The sequence below is a fragment of the Puma concolor genome, chromosome B3 (genome assembly GCF_028749965.1).
Source record: "Puma concolor isolate L17-30 chromosome B3, mPumCon1.1.hap2, whole genome shotgun sequence".
Lineage (NCBI taxonomy): Eukaryota > Metazoa > Chordata > Mammalia > Carnivora > Felidae > Puma > Puma concolor.
Window position 1 is genome coordinate 29,130,715 of NC_141672.1, and position 16,277 is coordinate 29,146,991.

General features: G+C 38.6%; 1 protein-coding gene and 1 pseudogene across 3 annotated transcripts in view; both read right to left on the minus strand.

Annotated features, from left to right (window-relative positions):
- LIN52 (lin-52 DREAM MuvB core complex component) overlaps positions 1–16,277 on the minus strand; it is a 112,851-nt gene that overhangs the window by 7,515 nt on the left and 89,059 nt on the right. The gene's annotated exons all lie outside the window — the stretch shown is intronic.
- Positions 532–8,787, minus strand: LOC147579839 (small ubiquitin-related modifier 2-A pseudogene; annotated as a pseudogene).

A 16,277-nucleotide genomic window follows, 5' to 3' on the forward strand; every position in this document is an offset into this window, starting at 1 on the left:
GTGGCTGGTTGAAAAAGATTCAGTGGTACAGATTGATTTCTCACCAGCGAGGGGATGAGGGATTACCAGAGGCACCCTGGTTAACGAGATTGGGTGCAGAATCTCTCATGAGACCAACCCTCTCTGCCAGGGCTTTGCACCTTTCGCCCATGACATATGGGTTTCATTACAGAAAGATTTTCCAGATTATAACTTTAAGGCAATTGCCTGATAAAATTCTGCTCGGCTTTAATGTAGAGAACAATGTAAAGATTAAGTAACTTTTTAATGAAATGGGAGAAACTCATAATGTTTGGTTTTCAATTCCAATGCAAACTACTTTAAATATTTCTGTGCCTCAACATAATTAAAAACATTGTGAGGCGGAGAAAAGGTACAACAGGCTGTTTTCAGGAGACTCTAATATGACTGGCAGGGAACAAAGGAAATGGCATACCACCGTGGAAAGAGCAGGGCTTTTAGCACCGGACAGGCTTGGAATCGAGCCCCAGCTCCTACAATGACCACTGCAGGCAAGTCACTGAAGACATCTTTCCGAGCTTCGGTTTCCTCATTTTTTTTTTTTTTTAATAAAATTCACTCCTTTTATTTTATTTTTTTTTAAAGTGAGCTCTATACCAAACACGGGGCTTCAAGTCACGACCCTGAGGATCAAGAGTCGCATGCTCTACCAACTGAGCCAGCCAGGGCCCCCTTGGGTTCTTCATTTGTTCCAGGTGAAATTAATAAACAGGTCACATAGGCATTTAGTAAATGCTAGCTACTGTATAACTATCTTTTTCTTTCTTTCATTTCAAACAAGAGTTTACTTAGGCAAAGAGACACTTGATGGGACAACTATCTAGGATTCATTTCTTTTTAGAGCAATTTATCTCTACTTAAAGACAAACTGTCCTACGTGCAACAGCTACGTACAAAAAAGTGATATGACTGTCCTTGGTTTTACGATAACAAATGAAAAACATTAAAATTCTCCAAATGAACAAGGTATGCAAGGATTTTTTGTTGTTGTTAAAGTGAGAGCAAAAGAATTTACGGAAATACAAGCTAATAAGAGCTGAATGAGCATGCCACTAATGGGGAAAGGGAATATTTTCACTGAACCAGTATTTCACCCCATTCCATATCCATTCAATGTTGATCAAAAGACAGTAATGGCCATTCAGTTTTTTTAAAAAAGGCCATATGCTTGTGTACATACACCAGTTGCTTTATGTACAATGAAGGAAGGAGGAAGGGGAAAATGAAAGAACAGAGAAATCATACTGCAGTGGTCAGGATGTGGTTGAACCAAACTGCAGTCTGCTGTTGGAATGTATCTTCAAACTCTACTTCCAACTGTGCATGTGTGTCTCTTTTGTGAATTGGTTGCCCATCAAACTGGTATCTGAACTGCCTCACTGATAAACCCTGTTGTGCACAATGGCCCTCATTAGTTTACTCAGTGGCATACGCCTCTTAAATTGCACCACAGAACAATCCCGCCCTGCCACCTTCAAGTTAATATGACTACCGTTCTTAGTCTAGACTCCTTCCTTCCTTGGGTTTTTCACTGGCCAAGGTGAGCGCTGGAGCTCCTCAGCTGCCATTTCACAAGAGGTCCCAGGTCTGCACCGAATCAGTGTTCAGGCAGTATCGTGATAGGCAAAGGGGGTCAAACTTTACTTTTTAAAAGATCTCAAATGCAAAACAAAAGGACACATGAATGTTTTGCTTCTGTGTAACACACATAATTTGGAGAATCAAATCTGCCGGAGTAATGCTGGGTATTAGAGGCAGCTACCTTCCCAAACTACACCAGGGGCTTCTTCCAGCAAAGAGGAACACATAAAATCCTAGTTTAGTTTCAATCAGTGTGCTAAAAAGCTATTTATTTAGTTAGCTTCATAGAAAGATGTTTCACAGAAATGATGCCATTTGTTAGAATTATGGTTTTGACTCTTTTAAAAATTACTTTTTTCGTCCTTGAAACCTCGAATGCATTTTAATAACTATGACAAGAGGGATCTCCTAGTCATCACTGTGTGCTGTGCAGGAGAGAGAAGCAAGAAGTGGGGGGAGGATGAATAGTTTGGATGAATAGTCACATGAAGTGACCACCATGTGCTGGATATTAGGGAAGATTCAAATAAGTCAGAAGTGGCCTTGCGATGGAGCTAGTTGTTCAGAGGTTATCTTGATACATTAGAAGGGAATAAAAGGAAACCAACGGCATTTCGAATTCTGATTTCTCTCTCCCAGGAACGTGGAAGGTTTTTCTGTTGCTCTGGCATACAGCCGGTGCAGAGCAGACCAGTACCGGGGCGGTCTGCCAGATGGAGATTCTTCACCATGCTCCAGTTCGGACGCCCGCACAAAACGTACCAGTAAGTGATCGATAATTCAAGTCAAAGGCTAAACACTTTTTAATGCCTCTAACACAAGAGCAGCTGGTGCTGGTGTCATTGTCAAGAACAGAAGGTGCTATGAACTGAGTATAGCGTCATGGATGAGGAGGGGTCTCCTGGAGCCTCGTTTAGACACTCGGTGGCCCTCAGAAGGTGGTGTAATTGTAAGAAGGTCTGCTGACCATTCTCAATCAACCCATGGTAGAGTTCGCAAGTAAGAGTCTTTAGTAGAAACCTCACTTTCTCTAAAATATAGATGTAGCATTTGAATGTAAGCAGAACAGCCTTGAGGCTTTGGCCTATTCTTTGGGCATAATAAGCATTTCAAAAAGGAGACTAAAATATATACCTGAGAAAAGAACAGTCTGGATGCTACATCTGTAACCAAACTATCACTGACTGTGAAAATCTCCATCCTGACAATTCTCAAAAAAGCCTTTTTTGGGCACCCTTTCCAGATTCTCTTTCTATTGGGTGTCTTGTCTCTCTAACAGGACTTTTTTCTTCCAAAAGGGTGGGATGAGTGAGAAGAGTGTTCCCTCCAGGGAATTCAGACAAAGATGATTTTATATCAGACATTTCCCCTCCAATTCACATTAAGTCCAATTTCTAGAGAATGTTTTATCCAAGACATAATATAAAAAAGAAAAACCAGTACTCAATGTACAGGTAAACAAATTTGGACAATTCCAATATGGAAAATAATTTTAATGGCTTTTCACGACAAAAAAAAAAAAAAAAAAAAAGGACAGAAATATCCAGCCAACAGATTTATTCTCAGAGTATAAAACATCAAGCAGGAACATAAAATATGGGAAGTGTCAGCCATGATGCCTGAAGATTGAAAGCAGAAGTAGAAGAATCTTAATTGTCAGGCCCTTGAAAAATGTTGTATTCAGGTGGAAAGCCCGTGTTTCTCCATTGACTCTCCTTGCCCTGCCCTCTTTTAAGAGCAAAACAAGACCAGATTTCAAATATTCAATCCTTATCATCCTTCTCCCTACAAAAAAACCAACCAACCAAACGAACAAAAAAACCAAAATAACAACAACAACAACAAAAACCCCAAAGATTTGTGCCCAGGAATGAGAGCTAACAAGTTATTTGTATTTTGTTTCCTTTTCAGAGGGGTTCAGAGGCCTACTTCATAGTTGCATTTGGTTCCCTTTTCAAGGGTAAAACTCACCTGAATGAAAGGCAATGAGATCAAAGCAATGAATTAATGCTCTTGGGGTGAGAACTTTTACTAAACACTTATAAATCTGTGCAGAACATTCATGCTTCAGGGCATCCATAGTAATACATCGTGGTGAAACACTTATTATGACCAAAGGCTAGCAGCTTCACACAGTCTTAATTTCCTCATCCACAAAATGAGGAGAGCAATAAATCTATCATGGAAGGTTAAGATAAAACAACAACTAGTCAAAGTGACTTAATCGGTACACAAAATATTTTGCCTCAAGTTAGAGTACTTTATCCATAGGCTCTATTCCACTCTCAGGAAAATCAGAGCAAGATCACAGTATAGATAAATTTCAAATGACTTGGACATTAAGACAACTTTCTGCTTGGAACATCTCTACTTCAAGGTGCTGGCAGTAACTAAAGTCTACAGAGAATAAGGCCGGTCTTCTTGACCCCCAGGGCAGGGAAAGAGTTACATCTTCACACTGAGAAGCCAATAAAAACCTCTCTTGATTATAATTTAGATAAGAACCATTGGATTGAATAATAATGTCTGAAACTCCCCTAGCTGTTTCACCTTGAGACGTCCATCACTGGGTTAAACATGATGCTAATTGCATTTGGATTGATTAATTTCTCTCACTCCTGTCTATTCGAATAACGCTTAACAAAATAATCATAGCACCCAGAGCCAAATCTTTTCCGTCAAAGGAATGAAGCCATCAGAACAGGCAGAGATGAAAGAAATGAAGATGACCCGTAATTACTGCTACGGTGATATCATTACCATATTATACAAAATGAGCGTGTGGGGGGAGGGGGAGTGGAGGGAGGAGGAGCTGAGATTATTTATTTTTTTTAATGGAACCCTACAATCTAAGAATACAGATTTGACATCGAGTGGAACACACAGAAATATAGAACTTTAAAAAAATACAAATCTTGCTCATGAAATTACAAAATCCAACAAACACTGAGGCCCAAGATACATCAAGTGTCTTGGGCTGTGAGCAGGTATTATTCACGCCACTATTTTTTCATCGCAATAACACTTTGTGTATGACTTGCATAGAGATTTAAGATGCTGTCTTCATGCCACAGCATTCCTATAGTTGCTGGAGAATTTTTCTTTAAGCCAGGAAATAATATCATTTCACTTTAATATTGTTAGAGGTGGCCTTGTTTATAAAATTAGAATCTGCATTTTAACTGCAGCTAGTTCTAGCTTAAGACACTAAAAGAAATGTCTATGAATCTTCACGCATGGTTCATTGGACAATAACATGGACTTAACTCACCAGCAAGGAAGAATATAATATTAGTTCCCAACTTTCTTACTGTTTGAGATGACCTTTTTAATACTTAGGATACAAAACCAAAGACTGCATAGGATTTGAACTTTAGGTCTAAATCCTATCACTTATTAGAAGGCGATCTCAAGTAAATTATGTAGCCTCTCTGTGCCTCAGCTCCTTCGTCTATAAAATGGCGATCAGTATCAACCTGACTGGGTTGTTTTAACACTTAAAATAATACTTTTATGTGCTTAATAAGTGCTTGTACCAAGAAAAAAATTTCTCCCTAAGATGAATTTTGTGGTTATTCTATTTATAGAACCTTGAACAATTTGGTTATTTCATTTACTAAAGTCACACAAACACTTTAAAGTACCTTTTAGAGGCACCTGGGTGGCTCAGTTGGTTAAGCGTCTGACTTTGGCACAGGTCATGACTTCGCGGTCCATAAGTTCAAGCCCCACGTCCGGCTCTGTGCTGACAACTCAGAGCCTGGAGCCTGCTTCAGATTCTGTCTCCCCCTCTCTCTGGCCCTCCCCCACTCACATTCTGTCTTTCTCTCTCTCAAAAATAAAAATAAACATTAAAAAAAATTTTTAAAGTACCTTTAATAAAAATTTTAACAAATATTTATGAAATAAATAGGATACTTAGAAGGTGCATCATTTTAATAGGCTAGAAATATCTGAGGGATATTTTTGAGATGGTATTTTAAACATACAACCACCATTAAATTGAAAGCAATAAAAACAGATATTGAAATTTTAGCTTGGACAAGAAGTTCTATTTTCTTATAACAAATACTCCCAAATAAAATGAGCCTATGTGTTGTGAAATTGTAATCAGTAATAAATGTGAACAATGTTTTTTTAAAAGAAAAAAGCAAAACACTGTCTTTCTGCCAGGTTAAAATAAGAGTCTAAGCCATTTACTATGTTAAATCACTTATCACTGCTTTCTTTCTGGCTAAGAGAGGCAATGCAGTAAAAAAAGGTTTATCTTATCTGGCTTTGGAATTAGGTCTAGATTTCATCCAAATCCCATCCCCTGTTTCTAAGTTTCAAGGTCTTGAGCAAGTAATTTCGTTTTCTGAGTTTTCTTCTCTGTAAAAAAGGAATTATAGAGCAGACTTTGCAAAAGTCTGAAAATCTGAAAATATAGTAGGGAAGTCAATAAATGGCGGCATTAATCATTTTTATCCTTCATGTCTCAGCTCAAATGTCACCTTTTCAGAGAGGCCTACCCTGATTACCCTATCCAAAGTGAATCCTCTTACTCTACTCTTTCATATCAACCCATTCACTTCTTACATAGCACTTATCCAAATCTGCAATTATGCTCCATGAAGTTCTGTAGAACCTCCTGCTGTATCCCCATCAATTAGAATGATACCAGGCACACAGTAGGAGGCCAACTATATGTCTACTGAAATAACTTATTCATATATGAAGAAAAAGGAATTCTTCTTCCTTTTCAATTCTTAAACACTGTGTACAAGAAATTTTTTTTTTCTAGTATAACTACGTATACATTTTACCCTTTGACCCAGCAATTCTACTTCTAGGAAACTATCTTAAAGATATACCAGCAGAAATATTAAATAGGGTATTCACATGTCCATTCATTTCAGCACTATTTGTAATAACTGAAGATTGGAAACAACCCAAATACCTATCTTTATGGAGGGGACTCCTCTTTATAGAGTACTGTTCAGCTATAAAAAGGAATAAAGAAGTTACCTATATATTGTTATGGACAGATCTTCAGGACATATTGTTAAGTGAAGAAAAAGCAAGATGTAGTTGCACTGTATGCTAACTAATTTGGATGTATACTTTAAAAAATAAAAAATAAAATAAAAAAAAGAAGTATTGGGCCACACACACAAAAAAAGGCAAGGTGCAGAAGACGATATATAGCGTATTACCTTATGTGGAAAATTAGGAAAAAGGGAAAACACATATGCACATTTACTTACATTCTCTTTTTTTTTTTTTTTTTTTTTGAGAGGGAGAGAGGGAGGGAGGGAGGGAGAGAGATGAGCAGCGAGCATGAGTGGGGGGATGGCAGACAGAGAAAGAAAGAATCCCAAGTAGCCTCCATACCCAGCACGGAGATCATGACCTGAGCTGAAATCAAGAGTCGGACACTTAACCGACTGAGCCGCCCAGGAGCCCCATATTTACTTATATTTTCAAAAGAAACTATGGAACGATCAGGTTTGGTATTCATTTTTACTAATAAAGACAGTTACCTCAGGGACAGAAATGAGAGGGGGAAGGGATAGAGATGGAAGGTAGATACTTTGTACCTTATTTCATAAGTTCATTCTTTGGGACGCCATATTAATATTTTATATATTGAAAAACAAAATTAATTAGAAAAAGGCAATCTCTAAAAATTGACATAAAATAACTTGAATTTATAAAGTTTGCATAACCTCACAGTACAAAAGTTTAAACTGTTTTATTATTTTTTTAAAGTTATTTTAATTCCAACATAATTAACTAATTTTATTTTATTTTTTTTTGAGTTTAAAAAAATTTTTTTAACGTTTATTTTTATTTTTGAGACAGAGAGAGACAGAGCATGAATGGGGGAGGGGCAGAGAGAGAGGGAGACACAGAATTGGAGGGGGGCGCCAGGCTCTGAGCTATCAGCCCAGAGCCCGACGCGGGGCTCGAACCCACGGACCGTGAGATCGTGACCTGAGCTGAAGTCGGACGCTTAACTGACTGAGCCACCCAGGCGCCCCCATAATTAACTAATTTTAAAAGATATTCTGAGGTTCCTGGATGGCTCAGTCAATTGAGGGTCTGACTCTTGGTTTTGGCTCAGGTCATGATCTCACGCTGTGAGATCAAGCCCTGCACTGGGCTCTGTGCTGATGGCATGGAGCCTGCTTGGGATTCTCAATCCCTCTCTCTGCCCCTCCCCTGCTCACGTGTATTCTCTCTCTCTCTCTCTCTCTCTCTCTCTCTCAATAAATAAATAAATAAACTTAAAAAGAAAAAAAGACATTCTGACTATACACCCCCATGAGTATATATCCTAGGATATAAAAGAAGCAGAGAAATCTTAAATTGCACCCAGCAGTCTTGTTACATGTAGTTAATTCTTTTGATGCTAGCTTTACTGTAGGTTGAAGCAAATAATTACATTAATTATTAGGAAACAAGCCTTTCAGCATTAAGAGAAGAGAGATATCACTATAAAATCAAATACATTAAATAAAAACCCTTTAACATCTTTAATTTGAACTGGGCATATTGGTAGGAACATTAATTTCCTTTTCTTTTTTCAAAAACCAAACCGAAAACTTAGTTACCAACCCTGTCCACAGAAAAGGCCTAGAAGCAATGACAGCTTAGTAACAATGAGTACTATTAGTACTTAGATTTCTACTAAAAGGGACTGGAGCTCTTTGGAGAAATGAATGCGATCCCAAGTCTGAAGAATGAAGAAGTAAATGAATCAGGGCTAACTTGACATGCTGAGAGCAAGAAAATTACCAAAGATTACAAGGGTCACGTCAAATGACACAGGAAGCAACCTGAAGGGCATCCACTAACCAAGGGTGGGACAGTTCTGAGTGTCAAAAAGAATACTGATTATAGTAGACTGAAACACATCAAATATAAACATCTATAATATTTTTTAAAAGCGCTCAGTCACTTCAACTCATTTCACGTTCTGAAAATTGATAAATAAAAGGAGGGGATGGGCACCTGGGTGGCTCAATAGGTTGGGCATCTGACTTTTGGTTTAGGCTCAGGTAATGATCTCATGATCTGTGGAATTGAGCCCTGTGTTGGGCTCAGCGCTGACAGTATGGAGCCTGCTTGGAATTCTTTCTCTCCCTCTGTCTCTACTCTTCCTCCGCTGACACTCTCACTTTCAAAATAAATATATATATATATATATATATATATATATATATATTTTTTTTTTTTTTTAATGTTTATTCATGTTGAGAGAGAGTGTGTGAGCAGGGGAGGGGCAGAGATAGGGGACAGAGGATCTGAAGCAGGCTCTGCACTGACAGCAGTGAGCCCGATGTGGACCCTGAACTCATGAACCCACGAACCTGAGCCGAAGTCGGACACTCAACTGACTGGGCCACCCAGGCACCCCCTAAATAAACATTAAAAAAAGTGAGTAAAAGGAGGGGAAAATCTAGCATTTTTCCTGCCATTCCTATTTGGACTGTATTTCAGGGAAACCAAATAGTTGGTGATTTATTAGAATCACCATCATCACCATCATCATCATAAAAAGGATCAGACTGATACCACCTAAATCCACTACTCTTCACTGAAATTAGAACAAATGGAGGTCACGTGCTTCCTGATGTGAAGCAGTAGCAAGCACACAGTACCACTTGGCATTCTTGCCAAAAAGACTGAATCCAAACTCAATTTATTCTTTAACTTTATCAGATTATAGGAAATATGGGGGAAAAGGGGTACATGTGGAATGCTACCACCAAAATTTAAAATGTGGGACAGAGGATTTAAAAAAAGACAGACACCCCCCCCCCCCCAACCACACACACACACACACACACAAAGTGCGAAATCCTGCTGGACAAACAACCCAGTTCTCTTCAGTAGCATGGGGGAAAGACTTGGAGGAAGTCAGGAGTGTAGTTATAGAGAAGATTAAGAAACTGAGGATTCACATCAACCAAATAACGTGTGGGATCCTATCAAGATCCTGATTTGTACAAACTAATTTTAGAAGACACAATTTTGGGCCAAACTGGACATGGACTATAGATGTTACTAAGGAATTATTATTTTATTTTGTTTGGTGGAATAATGGTGTTTCTTTTATAGAAAAGGTCTCCTCTAAAAAAAAAAAAAAAAAAGGAAATAAAAGAAAAAAATCCTTCTCCGTAGGATCTATTTTACTCCAGCCACAACAGGAACACAACAGTGTGATACAAGGATGTAGAGATAAACAAGAATGGCAGAAAGTTGACAATTCCTGAAGGTAGGGAGATGGGTATGTGGGTTCATTATAGCTTTCTCTCTACTTTAGTTTACTATATACTTGGAAAATCTCCACCATAAAAAGAAAACCTCACCAAACACTTCTCTGGAAATACAGCCTTTTCTCATTATCACTACATATCATAATACAATGAAGAGAAGGCCAGGGAACAGAGACCGGGATAATTAATTCTGCAGAAGGCTTGGAAATAGATGGACAGGGAATACTGTAGAAAGGAGGTGACTTTTCATGTCATGAATGTTTATTTCCATCGTTAAATTCCTTGGATGAGCAACAAATTACACATGACCAAACAATCAAAAGCAGATTATCTATTTTTTAAAGTCTATCAAATCTAACTCAGGTTAAGCCTAATAATAAGGAGCAGCTGCCCCCCAACCTTTCTCTCTCTTAATTATTTAAGAAATCATATTGACATATCTAAGAGCACGGTTTTCAACTTATTCAGAAAAAAATAGCTATGAGAGAAGCTGTCTGGCTCGACATCCTGCTTCTACATAATTCTCTGGGAGGCGGAGAGGATAAAACCTTGGTTACTCATTTATGGAATCTTCTCCGGAAAAGCTTTAGAGGTCAGTAGCAAGACTAACTTTAAGCGTAGGTTAGTCCAATAGCTAACAAGTTACAAAAAGTAATAGCTTAATCTAAACTTTCACTAGTCCAGTGAAATTTCAACTAGATTGCCCTCATACTGTCAACAACTGTGTAAATAAATGATGACCTCACCAATCCCACTTCACTTTGAACACCCTTTTACTTCACAGATGACTTATACAATGTAAAACAAATGACTTGTTCTGGGTGATAATTTGATTTTTGTTTGCACTGTGGTTTCCTGTACATACGGTTCACATTCTCAACCTGACCAGACAATAAATTCATCAATGGAAGAGACCTTTAAAAATGATTTCCCTGGGGCACCTGGGTGGCTCAGTCGGTTGGGCGTCCGACTTTGGCTCAGGTCATGATCTCACGGTCTGTGAGTTCGAGCCCAGCGTCGGGCTCTGTGCTGACAGCTCAGAGCCTGGAGCCTGCTTCGGATTCTGCGTCTCCCTCTCTCTCTGCCCCTCCCCTGCTCATTCTCTCTCTCTCTGTCAAAAATAAATAAACATTAAAAAAATTAAAAAAAAATGATTTCCCTGATGGACTTAGAAAAAATGCACAACATACAGGAGTTATCCAGTAAGCCTTCATTTAAAATATCATTTTCCTCTAAAATCATGCAGTAATACAAAGGTACAATAATTACTGCCTTTGTTTGATTATGAATTTCTTTTAAAACCACATTACAATCCGGTAAGAACTTGATTGTATGACATGTCTACTTAGGAAGTCATATGGTAGTGGTTATTTTCCTTCCAATTAGAAATAACAGCCAGTTAACCCATTTTTTTTTCTTCAGAATATCTGATTTTGATGTTACCAAATAATCTTATTTACAACATTCATGAATTATTAATTTAAAATAATTATGGCACAAAAATATCTTCAGTCAGAAAATTATATTATACTGTGTGCAACAGTGTGCATTTTTTTTAAAGTTTATTTATTTATTTTGAGAGAGAGAGAGAGTCCCAAGCAGGCTCTATGCTGACAGAGGAGGCGGGGCTCAATCTCACAAACCTCGAGATCATGACCTGAGCGGAAATCAAGAGTTGGACACTTAACCAACTGAGCCACTCAGGGGCTCCACAGTGTGTATTATCTGAAACTCAAGAGCTTGACTAATACATAGTTAACATACAACAAACATGGACTGAATGAAGAAAACACTCTGACAATACAGGTCATAATTTAGATTTTTTTTTTTTTTTTTTAGTGTTTTATTTATTTTTGAGAGAGAGAGAGAGAGAGAGAGAGAGAGAGAGAGACTGCAAGTGGGGCAGAGACAGAGGGAGACACAGACAGAATCTGAAGCAGGTTCCAGGTTCCGGGCTGTCAGCACAGAGCCTGACGCAGGGCTTGAACTCATGAACCGTGAGATCGTGACCTGAGCCGAAGTCAGATAGTTAACCGACTGAGCCACCCAGGTGCCCCCATAATTTAGGATCTTAAAAACAATTTATGGGTCAAGGCGCCCAGCTGGTTCAGTCAGAAGACCAAGTGACTCTTTTTTTTTTTTTTTTCAACGTTTTATTTTATTTTTGGGACAGAGAGAGACAGAGCATGAACGGGCGAGGGGCAGAGAGAGAGGGAGACACAGAATCGGAAACAGGCTCCAGGCTCTGAGCCATCAGCCCAGAGCCTGACGCGGGGCTCGAACTCACGGACCGCGAGATCGTGACCTGGCTGAAGTCGGACGCTTAACCGACTGCGCCACCCAGGCGCCCCAAGTGACTCTTGATCTTGGGGTCATGAGTTGGAGTCCCACATGGAGTATAGAGATTACTTAATAAATAAATAAACTTAAAAAACGAAACAAAACAATTTATGAGAGGCACCTGGGTGGCTCAGTCAGCTAAGCATCTGGTTTTGGCTCAGGTCACGGTCTCATGGCTTCATGGGTATGAACCCTGTGTCCAGTTCTGTGTAATGCAGGGCTTGAGAATTCATGAAGCATGAGATAATGACCTGGGCTGAAATCAAGAGTCAGACACTCAACTGACTGAGCCACTCAGGAACTCCCTTAGTCATTACATTTAAAATACTGTTTTCAAGGGGTGCCTGGGTGGCTCAGTCGGTTAAGCATCCGATTTCAGCTCAGGTCATGATCTCACAGTTTGTGAGTTCAAGCCCCGCATCCGGCTCTGTGCTGATAGCTCAGAGCCTGGAGACTGCTTTGGATTCTGTCTCCTTCTCTCTCTGCCCCTCCCCATTTGTGCTCTGTCTCTCAAAAATAAATAAATGTAAAAAAAAATTTTTTTTAAATATCTTTTTCATTAATTTTAATTGGAATCAAACCAATACAGAAGTGAAAGTGAAAAGAAGCATTTTATAGATACTAGACCCCTGGCCTCAAAATCAGGTTAGAGTCTAAACCAGTTTCGTTCACCAACAAGTTCTCACTGTGTGCTCATCATATACTCTTATAATTGCAGATGATGAGACACCAACATGAACAACCAATCTTAGAAAACCATTTTTCCTTAGAAAACTCCTCCCGGCTCCTGTGGGCACCAAACTTTGCTCATCAACAGCTTAACTGTGCTCTGTGTAGAGTTTGCAATCATGGAGTACTTTTCCCTGAAGACCATAAAGAGAGGGCTAGGTGGGGAGATCAGGAACAGATCCTATTTCAATATACTGGAGGTCTTTCAGACAGTTTAGTTAGAATCTGTAACCTGTATCAGTGGTTCTCAAAGTGTGGTCCCTGGAGCAACCACACTAGCATTACCCTGGGAACTTCTTAGACATACAAATTCTTATGTCCTCATCCCAGATCTACTGAATCAGAAATTCTAGAGGTTGGGCCCAAGAATCCATGTTTTAACAAGCCATTCAGGTGATTCTGATGGATGCTAAAGTATGAGAACCACAATCTATATTATCCAGGCTCTTAGATTTTTGTCTCCAGTTCTCTGCAGTTCCAATTCATTACCCAAAGAGGAAGCAGAGTTTTATTACATTAGAATTGTGATCTTACGCTAAAAAAAAAAAAAAAAAAAAAAGTTGAAAGCTTAAGAAACTATCTTTTAGGGGCACCTGGGTGGCTCAGTCTCTTAAGCTTCTGACTGTTGATCTTAGCTCAGGTCCTGATCTCAGGGTATGAGTTCAAGCCCCAGGTTGGGCTCCATGCTGGGCATGAAGCCTCCTTAAAAGAAAGAGAGAGAGGGGCGCCTGGGTGGCGCAGTCGGTTGAGCGTCCGACTTCAGCCAGGTCACGATCTCGCGGTCCGGGAGTTCGAGCCCCGCGTCAGGCTCTGGGCTGATGGCTCAGAGCCTGGAGCCTGTTTCCGATTCTGTGTCTCCCTCTCTCTCTGCCCCTCCCCCGTTCATGCTCCATCTCTCTCTGTCCCAAAAATAAATAAACGTTGAAAAAAAAAAATTTAAAATAAAAAAAAAAAAAAAAGAAAGAGAGAGAGAGAGAGAGAGAAACATACAGACAGACAGACAGAGACTATCTTTTAGAAAATATGAGCAACAAAGGGGAAAAATTAAAACATTCAGACGAAGGATTAGAATTTTGTTTTTAAGTAGGTTCCACACCCAACATGGGGCTCGAACTCATAACCCTGAGATTAAGAGTTGCATACTCTACTGAGCCAGCCAGGTGACCCCAAAGAATTAGAAATACTAAAACTTTAGCTCTACCTCTATTATCATGATTGTGCTTATTTAGTGTTAAGATTACCATACAATCCTTATTAACCTTGGCAATCTTGACAGAAGACAGACTGGAAAATAAATAATTATCAAACAATGGCATGAAAGCTATAAGAGCAGTATGTAACACATTGGGAGGAGAAGAAATGGGCATACTTAATTCTGCAGAAGGTTTGGTTTGGATGGACAAGAGAAAACTTGAGTGAAAGGGTGACGTTTTCACTGAGCCTTTAGGAATGTACTATCTAGGAACACCTAGACAAGCTAAGTATAGCTCCTTTTTGAAAACCTTCCACTAGGCCGTTGGCGTAAAATGCAAGTGAAAGAAATAGATCTTAAAACAAGCCCTAAGTACCTGCTTAATTCCCAGCACTGTTTGGGATTTCTTGTAGCTACCAAAGTAGTATAAGACATGGCCCTACTTTTAAGAAATTAAACCACAAATAATGAATTTGGCCTATCCAAAATTTGGCAGAAACTACAAATAATGAAGTTGGCCTGTCTAAAATTTGGCAGAAACCAAGGCAATTATAGCTATTCTTCATCGTATTTTGTTGAACAAAAAACTGTGACAGTCAACCCAGAACACAATTAAGTGACACGCTCCTAAGTCTAGTTTCCTTTCAAGATTGAAGTTTTCACCAGATTTACAAAAAATGAAGATAGCTATCATGCTTTTATATAAAAAGCTTTAAATACTTTTATTTTTTATTTGAAAGAAATAGATGCTTTATAAAGTTCAGGCTGGATAATGCTATCTTAATGAACTAAAAATCCTTCGGCTTGTAGGCTTGTAAGATCAACTGGATCTAATTCCGTGAAACAGCCAGATCTTAAATCAGTTTTTCCCTGTATACTTATGTTGATGCCAACAAACCAGTATTCCTGTAACCAAACATATCTGACTGAACCTCATGTTTCTGGAAGGTAGACAGACTTAAAAGCTAGTTCTCATAATTTGCAAAAAAAGGTTTATTTTAATAAAAGTACGTATTAAGTCCCCAGTAATCTAGCTCTGATTTGATTATGGGATCCTATTTCTAATAAATAAACCCACAGATCCAGAAGTGAGTCAAAGGCCAGAAGACAATGTGAATAACACACTTAAATATTCCTACTATTAATCACATTCTCTGAAGTAGTTTCTTAAAGACTGTCCAAGTTCAGCTTGAGTTACTGGGTGCATTCACTTCATTTGTACAATCAATGATGTGTCTCTGAGGTTAATGTCAACAGAGAAATTAAATTCTATATGCCAGAAGCTATCCAGCATTCCAAGTCTATAGATTCTTTCAGGGTTTCACTCTGAGCAAAAATGAAACAAGAATATGTAAGATTAAAAATAACAAAACAGAGGATATGATCTAATATTGTCATTCAGCTTTTCATATCCCCAAATAGCCAACCAACTGTAAATGGATTCACAATAAGCCATTCTTTTCCAAGTCTAGCTCAGGATATGAAATACCAAACTCCAGAGAGGGTCCTTTGAAATGGAATCCAATACAGAGAATGATGAAAGCAAACGGGGCATTTCACTCACTCAGTTTCTAAGTGACTCCAAAAGACAAAGGAGAGACTACTAAATGGTGAGTTACCTACAAGTTTAGCAAAATGTATTTAGATCACTGGGTGATATAGGTGCTACTCATACTAAGTTAAAACTATATCCAAGAAATTCTAATGCAAATCTTATGATAAAATATAAAAACACATCCCCACATCAAGAGAAAGTTTAAAATGGAAATGGCACAAGAACTTGTACATGAATATACATAAGCAGTATTTTTCTAATAGTCAAAAAGTGGAAATAACCAAATGTCCATCAATTAATTGATAATGTGGTATATCCATGTAATGGAATATTATTTGGCAATAAAAAGGAATGAAACTCTTAGACAAAAAGTAGGTTAGTGATTACTTAGGGCTGGCTGGGGAGGAGGAGTGGGGTCAGAGGAATGAAAGTGACTGCTAATGGGTATGGGGTTTCTTTTCGGGGTGATGGATATATTCCAAAATTAGATTGTCATGATGGTTGCACACATCTGTGAATGTATTAAAAACTCACTGACTTGTATACTTGCATACTTTAAATAGGTATGTTTTACAGTATGAGGAACATATCTCAA